General features: G+C 43.0%; 1 protein-coding gene across 2 annotated transcripts in view; it reads left to right on the top strand.

The window, feature by feature from the left end:
- The window catches only part of pax5 (paired box 5), a 250,032-nt gene that overhangs the window by 19,445 nt on the left and 218,351 nt on the right, over positions 1–12,236 (top strand). The window lies entirely within an intron of this gene.

The raw sequence follows: 12,236 nt of genomic DNA, 5'->3' as shown, positions 1-12,236 counted from the left end.
GATCAGTGATGGAACCTCGGTTGTTTGTGATATTTATAAATGACTTGGACAAAAATATAGGTGGACTGAATAGTAAGTTTGTAGATGACACAAAGGTTGGTGGAGTTGTGAATAGTGAGCAAGGTTGGCAATTGATACAGCAGGATCAGTTGGAAATTTAGGTAGAGAAACAGCAGATGGATCTTAATCCAGATGTGTCAAGTAGAGCATTTTGAGAGGTCAAGTTTAAGAGGAAAGTTTACAGTCAGTGGCAGGACGTACAGGAGCATTGATGCACAGACTGATCTCGAGGTACAAGTCCATAGCTCACTGAATGGGGCAACGCCAGTGGATAGGATGGTAAGGAAGTTATCTGGCATGTTTGCCTCTGTCAGTTGGGCATTAAATTTAAAAGCTGGGAAGTCCCGTTGCAGCTGTATAAAATATTGGCTGGGCCACATTTGGATTATTGTGCGCAGTTTTGATCAACACACTATAGGAAGGATGTGGAGGCTTCAAAGAGGTTTAGGGTTAGGGTTAGACGTTCACCATTTACTACTTATCTTTACCCTCATCCCTTCCCTCTCCACACAGGTCCATCTGCCTGTTTACTTTCCTTTATCTGTTTCAACCTGCCAGCCACAAGCCTCTGTCTCAAGCCTTCCCCCTCTTTTGCCCTGCACCCGACTCGCTCCGCCCCTCATCCAACCTTGTCTGGTTCCAACTATCACCTCCTGGATTCTGTCTCATCCCTCCCTCTCGTTTCTATCCACTGGCCGTCTCTCTATACTTGGAGTCTTGATGCCGGGTTTTGACTCCCTTTGCCTCCCCAGATGTTGCTTGACCCACTGAGTTCTTCCAGCTGTTGGTTTTTCCTCCAGATTCTACCACATTCTGTCTTGTCTTTCCACTCAGGATGCTGTTGGACTGGAGAGTAACAAGAGGTTGGGTGCTTGGGAAAGCTTTGATTGCTTTCTCCGGAGTGCCAGTGGCTGAGGGGTGAGGTGAAAGAGCTATGTGAGATTGTGACTAGCGTCCGTAAGGTCGCTAGTCAGAGTCTTTTTTCCCAGGGTGGACATGTTGAATGATAGAATGCAAAGGCTTAAGGCGAGAGGGGGAAAGTTTAAAAAAGATTTGTGAGGCAAGTACTTTACACACTGTGGGAGGTTCATAGAATGTGCAGCAGGGATGTGGTACAAGCAGATACTTTGGTAAGGTTTAAGAGGCATTTAAGACAGACACAGGGAACGGACAGTTCAGGCAGATGGGATTAGTTTAGATTGACGTGATGGTCAGCACAGACATGGTGGCACAAAGGGCCTGTTCAGGTGATGTACTGGGACTGTTCCATGTTCAAGCTGACAGATGATGTAAGAGACAAATGGGACAAACTCAGGCTGGTGGTGCTGGTTTGGAGTGCCTTTAGAATAAACTGGCATCCCAGCCCATTCATGTACTTGTGTGTTGAGTCACATCGGATAACGTTATGATCAATTGGAAAACAGTTGTGCATTCATCAATTTACATATCTACTTGAACACCTGATTCTCATCCTTAGGCTCACAAGACTAAATATGCATTTAGCTACTGGGATATACCCTCTCCTCCCCACACACACAACCCCAAACCTTCTCCCCTCTAAATCCCATACCTCATCAGTTCTGTTTATAAGGGTTATCAGATATTGGCTGCTTAGCCCATGGTCAATTTTTTTCCTGGCTGCAATCCTTAAAATTTTACATGTGTGTGGTGTTTCTAGAGTTATTTCAAGTTGCCAAACTCTGTACGTGTGTGGAAGGCAGTGAAGGGTACTGCTGAGTGTGTAAGCCAGCTCCCATGCAATTAACCATGAATGGATCTGCATGGGTCACTGGACAAGATGTTGGAAATAGGGAGGAGGGTTTGAGATGTGGGCTTTTAGTAGCAGTGCATCACATCATATGTTTAGGGAATTGTCTTTTCATATGAATCTCAGCAAGGATCAAAGAGTGAACATCAGTATAGATATCTTTACAAAACCTTTCACCAGCTGCAGTTACACTTTCACTTTGGAGCAATGTATCTCCACATTGCTAATGACTTGAAGTCAATGGAACAAAGGTCTTTTCACCAAAGTATCTTGTTCCTGGCAGATTGGCACTGGAGATGTTTGCAAATCTCATAGTTCTCCATCTGCTGATGTGTAAAGAAGGTCAGCAACCCTCTCTTGGAAATAACTACTTTAATTTATTCTTACCAGGGAACCGTAGAGAGAGGAAGCATATAGTTTGGCTGGGATTTCGGGCTTCTCCATCCTGCAGGTGCCATTGACTAAATGCACTTTGTTTTGCAGAAATTACTTGTCAGCTCTGCTAAAGTGAAATTAAATAAGGATTCCACTTCTTCAATTTCCAACTAGTGGACAACTGTAGGTAGCAAACTACATCACCAGCTGGCCAGAATCTTGATAGTAACCATGTTTAGTTTGTGATAGTTCATCAGTCCATTACACCAGCTATTGCATATTTTATCCACCATGGCAAAAGTGGCTTTTACTAATTAATGTTCTGCTACAATATGACAGAGCTGATAACTAGAGCACTGAAGCACTGTCACTGCCCAGAGTCCTGTAAATCTCTCCTACACAGATTTGACTTGACCAATCTTGTCTTCATGATTGGGAAATCTCGAAATCGCTGCACAGTAGTGAAGTAGGGTGGGGTTAAGAGATGAATGGGAGGAATGCAGCAGGTGGAGGTAGTTTGCATATTGCTGTTTTTTTGGGCAGTGCTTGAAGAAGTCATCAAAATGCAATATGTGCATATCCTACCCAAAATGCTGGAGGAACTCAGAAGGCCGGGCAGCATCTACGGAAAAGAGTAAACAGCCAACGTTTTGGGTCGGGACTCTTCATTAGGACTCATGTCTAATGAGATCCTCCAGCATTTTGTGTGTGTTGCTTTGGATTGCCAGCGTCTGCAGCCTTTCCCGTGTTTATGAGTACATCCTAATCTACCATCGAGAGCTCTCACAACTTACTTCAGTCACTGGCAGTCATGCTGACCGCAAATATAAAACAAGAGTAATTGTTAATGACTATTAATTACAAAATATTTTTGACTAAGTTATTTAAAGCAATTCCTTGCCACTTGTTTCCTACTCAAATTGTGATATTGAGGATATTCTGGATCCCATGACATTAGGTAATTCACCACATTGTGCCTGGCTTACTGATCCCACAGCAAAACTGCTCCTGCTCTGTTGCTGTTCCTGGGTTCTCTGGCTGCTCTCTTGTCCCACTCCTAGGTTCTGTATCTCCCTACTCTTTGTTCCTGTTCCTGTCATCTCTGGCCTCATTTGTTACTCTTGCAAATTACAAAAACTAATACATTTTTCTGCAATTTTATATGTCCTTTCTACAACTTAGCCAGCACCTTCAGAACTTCATTCCATATTTAGGTAGGCCATTTATTTATGTGTTATTTGATTTTAATTACACATCTAAAATTACTTGGTTTAGTGAGCCTGAAGATATTTCTGATGATTGGTTGTCTATTGGAACTAGAATGAAATCTGAATGCTCTGTTGATTTTGCTTTTTAAAATTATCTTGTTGTATTATTAATGTAGTTTTCCAGCCCCTCTGCCTTTCCTTTTGAAGTATGCGCTCTGTATGAGATTTTATAGTATGGAAAATTTGCAAAGTGTTTTGCCCTGACAGAGGTGTATACTTGGGCATAGTTATTGCAACGTTTTGTGTGTTACCAGTTAATTGGAAGACAGCTATAGAGTAGAACGATAGCAATGGCAGGCTAGAGACTGTAGTAGTTAGCCATATTTACTGAATTGTTCAAGACTGGGAGTGGGGATGTAATGTACAATTCACATCAGAGTGGTTATCATTTTATAGGGTACATTTGGAGTGTGATATTTATCTGACCTTCTTGTTTTGTATATTCCTGTTACCAAACCTTATTTGCCCATTGTGTTGTGCGCTGTATTTTACCGATGGATGTCATATTGCTTGATGTGCCACTATTCAAAAATCTAATATGATATTGCTCCAAAATAATCCTCCACTAAGATATTTAAGACAAAGTTGCTTGACTACTGAATAATACTTTTTGTATCTTTTATAATATTTGATCTATCACATATTTTTGAATGACATTGTAATTATATCTCAATAGTCTGCACGCAAAATGCTCTCTTTCAAATGAGTTATTGAACACTATTTTAGCCATGCAGATAGATTGCATAAATAAATATAGTTTTTCACAAACACATTGTCTAAGAAGTACAGTTTCACAGTGGCATAGTTAAAGATTAATTGTGCTTAAATTGAAAGGTTTATAATCCTTGAATTATATTTACTACACAGATTGCTGCTATACTGCGTCAGCAGATTAGTTTTATTTAGTTTCACCATTTAATAGAATTCATTTTTTTCATGGTTTCTTTAACATAAAAATGAATATCTACAGTAGCTTCAAAAGCAAAGGAACATATGGAACCAAATGTAACCTCAGGTCATCTAAATGTATCTTGCATCCAATAAAGTACGTTCAAAATGTAGGCAATAGAAATTTAAGAAATAGTCTTCAGATAACATGGCCTTCAACCAACAATTTGACAATGACCAATAATATTTTTAAGTAATTTGCTCGAGGGATGCATATTGTCAGAAGAACAGGGATAAAAACTTTAATGTTCTTCAGAATGGGACCACATATCCACACAAGAGAAAAGTCAGGCTCTTGGTTTTAGAATTTCATTAGAATATCAGGGTTCAGAGACATAGCTGCACTAGCCCTGGTTTATGTGGGATTGGGGCTTCAATCCACAAGGTGCTGTTCAGGATAAGTATGATACGACTAGGAACTGTAGGCTCCTCTACAAATCTCACACGTTATCCTGACTTGTAAATATATCACTGTTTTTCATTGTTGCTGAATCGAAATCCTAGAACTCTCTACTCAAAATGCTTGGGGAACACCGTCACAAAAAAGAAGTTTACTGTTTATGAAGAACGCCTGAAGATTTGGAAATTGTTCTATATTATTTCTCTCAGATCAGTATATGTTTAATGAGGTCAGGATTTCCAATTCAAGGAGTATGGGTTTTGTGTGGAAAAAAATGGACATTGTTATTTTCTTGCAGAAAAATTTTCCTCTGATTGTCTCCCCTTCACTTGTCTGAAAGCTGTTGAATATTGGAGGGAAAGGTTTGGTGATCACGGGGATTGGTAGCATGGGTGAATGTGGTAAAGTAGAAAGGGTAACTCCAATAGGTCAATAGGTCAATAGGTACATTTAATGTCAGAGAAATGTATACAATATACATCATGGAATTCCTTTTCTTCGCAAACATCCACGAAAACAGAGGAGTGCCCCAAAGAATGAATGACAGTTAATGTTAGAACCCCAAAGCCCCCCCAGCTCCCCCTCCCACGCATAAGCAGTAGCAAAGCAATGACCCCCCCTTCCAACCAACAAAAAAAGCATTGGTGCCCCCCACCGACCACTCAAGAGTGCAGCAAAGCATCGATAAGACACAGACTTGCAGTACCCCAAAGACTACTCGTTCACCCAGTAATTCGACATACCACGGGCTCTCTCTCCCCCTAATAAGGGAGAAAGAGGTGTCCCTGTTTCACAGTGAGAGGGGAGGCATAACGAACAACTTGCTGATTTATGGTGTTAAAAGTCTGTTGCATCCCCTTTTCTGAGCTCTGTGTCCAGAGAGTTGGCTCCAGAAAGGCCCAGGCCTCTGGGCACACAGCCCACAGCAAGCCTGCTGCTTCCAACCCTCTGTGTTCTCCCAGGATGCATCAGGTGGCAGCAGCAGCCCGTCGCCAGAGCTACGAAAATCCGGAACCCTGAAGGCGGGCTAGCCTTCCAGGCCGCATCCTTGGGATATCAAAAAGTGGCCGGTTGTGAGGCCCTGAGAGCGGGTCCCATTCTCACAAAGACCCAAAGTCAGAGTGTAACTCCAGGTCAGGGTTTTCAAAAGAACCTTGACAGGGGTGAAAAAGAGATATCAAAGATAGAAATAGAGCTGTTTCCGAAGATGTAAGCAAAGGAGTCGCTGTTTAGCGCCATCATATTTCTTCGGAAAATATTGGGAAACTGTTTGAGATCAAATACTCATATGTTATAAGCAATTGTTCCTCAGAAGCTGAGTAAAGATCTTTTAATCTAGCATGTTCAGGAATTGGATGCTGGAACAGTAGATTTTTTGGATTGTTGAACGCTATTTAAAATGTTTTGATGTTACTGAGTAGGATTATAAGCCTTCCAGTGATCCCAGTTAGAGTGCAGGGATCCCAGAGTGCAGGGATCAGGGCCTAGGAGTCTGAAAGGGATAAAAGAATCAGTGCCCAACGAGCTGGGTACCGAATGGCCAAGATATCCAAATAGATGGACAGCAGATTAGAATATTTCATTGTTTCTAAAGCACTGAGGTCATTCAAATGCCATATAAATGCTATATTTTCTTTGGGGGACAACATATTATTTAACAAAGAATAGTGCTTTCAGATCCACCTTGATTTGATAAATAAAGATGCTTTTGAATTTATTAAATTGTAGCAAAATGATGACATAAAAAACTTTGCTGCCTCAAAAGATGATGTTTAGAAAGGAAGCTGAGAGTTAGTTTTCAAGGCTTTAGGCAATATGCGGCCCCTTTTGCACATGTGTATGGACTGTTTTGTTTTTTGAGACCTTGTCTTATAGTCTTTGCTTAAGTCCACCAACTATAAACAGCTATGTGTTTGAGGATGCATGTATACTGCTCATACAGTATTTCTATATGCACTTGTCAGTGTGTGTGTCTTGTGGATTGCAGTTATAGAATAGGGTGGAATTATGACACCCCATGATGTCAAGTTGCCTACAAAACACACAGTTCTTTTTCTTAATCAAATAATGGCAAAGAGCAGGAGGTGCACAGGGTGCTCATGCATTAAGTCCCTCCCTGAACAAAAGCGCAATCAAGGGACAGGAAGGAGAGTCAGTGCTTTCAGGGTGGGTTGAGGATCAGGACCTTCAAGGGACCTAGAAGAAGTCATCAGCTTCAGGGACAATGAGATAGAATCAGCACCTTTGGGGCGACAGGTGAACAGCAGATGCCATTTCATTGGTTTTCACTCAGCTCTGAAGAGTGAAGATGTTCTGTCATCTCCTCAAAACTCATCACTAAGCTCCGAGACCTGGATATCAGTAGCTCCCTGCGCAACTGGATCAGACCCCAGTTAGAACAGTTTTGGCAGCAACATCTCCCCCACACTCACCATGAGCACAGGTTCACTGCAGGGCTGTGTGCTTAGCCCCCTGGTACTTGTGATTGTGTGGCTAAGTACAGCTCCAATGCCGTATTCAAGTTTGCTGATAACACTGCAATTGTTGGTCCAATCAAAGGTGGAGATGAATCATCATATAGGAGGGAGATTGGAAATCGGTCTGAGTGGTCCCACAGCAACAACCTCCCACTCAACATCAGCAAAACTAAAGAGCTGATTATCGACTACAGGAGGAAGAAACCTGAGGTCCATGAGCCAGTCCTTATTTGGGGATTGGAGTTGGAGAGAGTCAGTAGATCTTAATTCCTAGGGATCAACATATCAGAGGATTTGTCCTGCGACCAGCACGTACGTGTCATCACAAAGAAGGCTCAACTGTGCTTAGAAGTTTGCATAATTGAATCTGCTGGGAATGGGAACTCTTCACCAGCTTCACGTTCAAGTGAAGCTCTCCAGACACTCTGAAGACAGGATTAGGGCTTCTGTAGTTGAAAAGGTAGCTCATTCTCACATGAGGATTGGGTGGATGGAAATGGAAGTGCAGACTGCAGTGGGTTGGCAGGAGTTGCCATGTCTATTAGAGTGAAACAAGGATAAGTAGGTGTCTGTGAGTTGGAGGATTTTGCTTTAATGGCTATTGATGTCTAAAAATCTATTCCAATTTGAATCTGACGTTTTGTTTTTTATTACTTCTCTAATAGTCTGTTTATATACTTATATACATCTTTAATCTTTAATATTAGTACTGATTTCCCAATGTGCTTGTAGCAGCTGTTGGTGTGCATGATGTGTTGCTAAATTCACAAGAGGGTAATAATGTCTTGTGGTGCCAGTACTGTAGATTCATCACGGAATAGTCTGTAACTGATTACAAGGAAATTCAATAGCCGTTATAGATGTACATTGTCTGTACTGGAAATAACAAAAATGTAGAGAGCAGAATCCTGATGAATTGCTTGATTGTCAGAGGAAGTGAAAATTTTACATTATTGTATTTGTGAGTGGGTGTGCTGATTTCTTTAGCAAATTTTTTGCTCAACGTAGGTCAGTTTTGGTTCTGTTAGTGACAGTACCTACAGACCTGCACCAGGTTCCAGGCACCTCATCCGAACACTGCTGACAGAAAGTGATGTTACTAGTTTGAAGAGATCATAAACTGTAAGCCTCCTCAGCTGGACATAAAAGGACCCAATATTGTCCAAAGTGCAGTTTATTTTCTCCAATAGTGAGTCCTCAACAAACATTGGTGTACCCGATTACCCTGCTTTTTTAGGGAAATCTGCAGCTACCTTGTAACAGAGGCAACAGGTGAAATACAACGTAAAGACAAGAGGTTCCATCTTCCCCATCAGGTATATGTAAAAGTCACTGTGGCATGATTTTAAAGAACAACAGTTGAAGCAGCATTGTATCATATTGCCTTTATTTACTATGTTATTGCCGGCAATTTGCCTATAAAAAGTTCTTAAAATTGACTTTCTTGGGAAAGTGAAGGAGGTGGCTGGAACTATATATAGTAAACAGAGGTTTTTCTATTACAGATCTGAGATATACCTCAGCAAATGTTTTTCTTCTAGACTTTTATGATAGTTCAAATAAGTGTCGCAGACATTGGTGCTAGCTGTATATTCTCACAATGTATTGATTTCCCCAGTTCCATCTGTTTATTCCTCCCCCCTGTGGCTTAACCTGAAGGGTTCAAAAACAATCTACTGTTCTTTCTGTATTAACTTGCATCTGGTTGTTAGGACATTAGCTTCATGTTTACCTCAGAGGGTCACAGAACATTGGTCGACAGGGATAAGTGGAAAGCAACATCTGTAAGGCTCCTGCATGAATTTAGTGAGCAGTTTCTCTTCCTCCAGTTTTTGAATTAAGTGGACTTGCAGCAGATGTTGTGCCTTGCTGGGTGGTATATAGCTGAGACTTAGTGTGAGTACATCTGTTGTGGATTGTTATTCAAAAGAGAGAGCCTTAACCCCTTGTCTCACTGTTTAGGAATGACTTTGGAAATGCTTGAAGGGAGCTTTCAAAAGATTAATGCAGGCGATTTACCCCTGACTACCTGGGTGACCATAGGCATTCCCTCTTCTACATTTCAGTGTAATTAATATAGCAGCAAGACTAAAAACACTTTGGTTAAAGAGTCCCACTTGCACCCTTTGATGTCAGAGGCTCTGGCTCCTACTGAAAGTTTATTTTACGAAAGAACTTGCAAAGTGCCTTTGACTTTGAATTGAATCCCTGCTGTATGCCGGAGGCTTATCGCTGCATTGAATTCAGTTTCATTGTGTTTACGCTCCCCAACAAGTTTTCAGTTTTCATTTCAGTCACAAGAGCTGAGAAGGTGAAGCTGTTAATCACCTGCTGTGTGCAATACTTGGATACATACAAGGACAACGTGGTCTGTGGGCCAAAAAATACCCAGCAAAGCTGGCCAGAGCTTCTGAATAGAGTTTTGTTTGCCTCCGAGTCTGATTTGTAAAGGACTGACTAATGGAAGTTCTGGGTGATAGAAACGTTGACGGAAGCCCATTCATTGTTTGAGGTCCAGGCCTGCTGCATGAACAAGTGGGTGGCAGACTATGTTCTCCCTGTCAGTCTTGCCGTTGTTACTTTGATCTCCCCCAAGTGCTTGCTTCCTCTTACCAATGCTGCTAAGGCAGTCAGGCAGCACTTTCCTGAAAGATCAGAAGACAATTGAATCCTCTTCATGGAGGAACTGGCATTTGTTTGAGGCACCAACTGTTCTGGGACATCATTTGAAATACATAACCTCAGTGAATTTTGCTATGCTTTGTATTTTTATCCAGAATGATGCTGACTCCTCAAACTACCTCCAGCACCTCCAATTGCCCAGAATTGCTATTCCCACCAGAAAGTTACAAATATTCTTTTGAATTTTTATTGAACCAGAATTGTCTACGAATTATACTCTATTTTAATAACTTAGGAAAGTTGTTGCCCTTTAAAGACATAAAGGTGTGTAAAATAAGGATTAAATCAAATACACCGAGTTTCATGAGACAATAAAATTGATTTCAAGATTATTCATTGTCATTCATCAGTATGCAAGTGTAAAGGAGAATGAAATGATTGTTACTCTGGATCCAATGCAGCATTAAAAAACACAATAAGCAGAAAGAACAGAAAGAAAACACAATAAACAGAAATACAGAAGATCAGTTTATACATACACATTTACATAGACTGACTGTATGTACCTCAAGTGATGCTGTACATGAGGTTATTCTGACAAGAAATGATAAAGCAGTGGTGGTGTAGGGGTTAATGGGTGTAGGTGTTGATCAGTCTGACTGCTTGGGGGAAGTAATTGTTCCTGAGTCTGTTGCTCCTGGCTTGGATGCCATGCATGTACTGTATGTCCCTGACGGCAGGTGGGTGTTGATCGTGTACTGTATGTCCCTGACGGCAGGTGGGTGTTGATCGTGTACTGTATGTCCCTGACGGCAGGTGGGTGTTGATCGTACACTGTATGTCCCTGACGGCAGGTGGGTGTTGATCGTACACTGTATGTCCCTGACGGCAGGTGGGTGTTGATCGTACACTGTATGTCCCTGACGGCAGGTGGGTGTTGATCGTACACTGTATGTCCCTGACGGCAGGTGGGTGTTGATCGTGTACTGTATGTCCCTGACGGCAGGTGGGTGTTGATCGTGTACTGTATGTCCCTGACGGCAGGTGGGTGTTGATCGTGTACTGTATGTCCCTGACGGCAGGTGGGTGTTGATCGTGTACTGTATGTCCCTGACGGCAGGTGGGTGTTGATCGTGTACTGTATGTCCCTGACGGCAGGTGGGTGTTGATCGTACACTGTATGTCCCTGACGGCAGGTGGGTGTTGATCGTACACTGTATGTCCCTGACGGCAGGTGGGTGTTGATCGTGTACTGTATGTCCCTGACGGCAGGTGGGTGTTGATCGTACACTGTATGTCCCTGACGGCAGGTGGGTGTTGATCGTACACTGTATGTCCCTGACGGCAGGTGGGTGTTGATCGTGTACTGTATGTCCCTGACGGCAGGTGGGTGTTGATCGTGTACTGTATGTCCCTGACGGCAGGTGGGTGTTGATCGTGTACTGTATGTCCCTGACGGCAGGTGGGTGTTGATCGTGTACTGTATGTCCCTGACGGCAGGTGGGTGTTGATCGTGTACCGTATGTCCCTGACGGCAGGTGGGTGTTGATCGTGTACTGTATGTCCCTGACGGCAGGTGGGTGTTGATCGTACACTGTATGTCCCTGACGGCAGGTGGGTGTTGATCGTGTACTGTATGTCCCTGACGGCAGGTGGGTGTTGATCGTAACCGTATGTCCCTGACGGCAGGTGGGTGTTGATCGTGTACTGTATGTCCCTGACGGCAGGTGGGTGTTGATCGTAACCGTATGTCCCTGACGGCAGGTGGGTGTTGATCGTACACTGTATGTCCCTGACGGCAGGTGGGTGTTGATCGTGTACTGTATGTCCCTGACGGCAGGTGGGTGTTGATCGTGTACTGTATGTCCCTGACGGCAGGTGGGTGTTGATCGTGTACTGTATGTCCCTGACGGCAGGTGGGTGTTGATCGTGTACTGTATGTCCCTGACGGCAGGTGGGTGTTGATCATGTACTGTATGTCCCTGACGGCAGGTGGGTGTTGATCGTGTACTGTATGTCCCTGACGGCAGGTGGGTGTTGATCTTGTACTGTATGTCCCTGACGGCAGGTGGGTGTTGATCGTGTACTGTATGTCCCTGACGGCAGGTGGGTGTTGATCGTACACTGTATGTCCCTGACGGCAGGTGGGTGTTGATCGTACACTGTATGTCCCTGACGGCAGGTGGGTGTTGATCGTACACTGTATGTCCCTGACGGCAGGTGGGTGTTGATCGTGTACTGTATGTCCCTGACGGCAGGTGGGTGTTGATCGTGTACTGTATGTCCCTGACGGCAGGTGGGTGTTGATCGTGTACTGT

The sequence above is a fragment of the Mobula hypostoma genome, chromosome 16 (genome assembly GCF_963921235.1).
Source record: "Mobula hypostoma chromosome 16, sMobHyp1.1, whole genome shotgun sequence".
Classification (NCBI taxonomy): domain Eukaryota; kingdom Metazoa; phylum Chordata; class Chondrichthyes; order Myliobatiformes; family Myliobatidae; genus Mobula; species Mobula hypostoma.
This window is presented reverse-complemented; position numbering and strand designations above follow the sequence as displayed.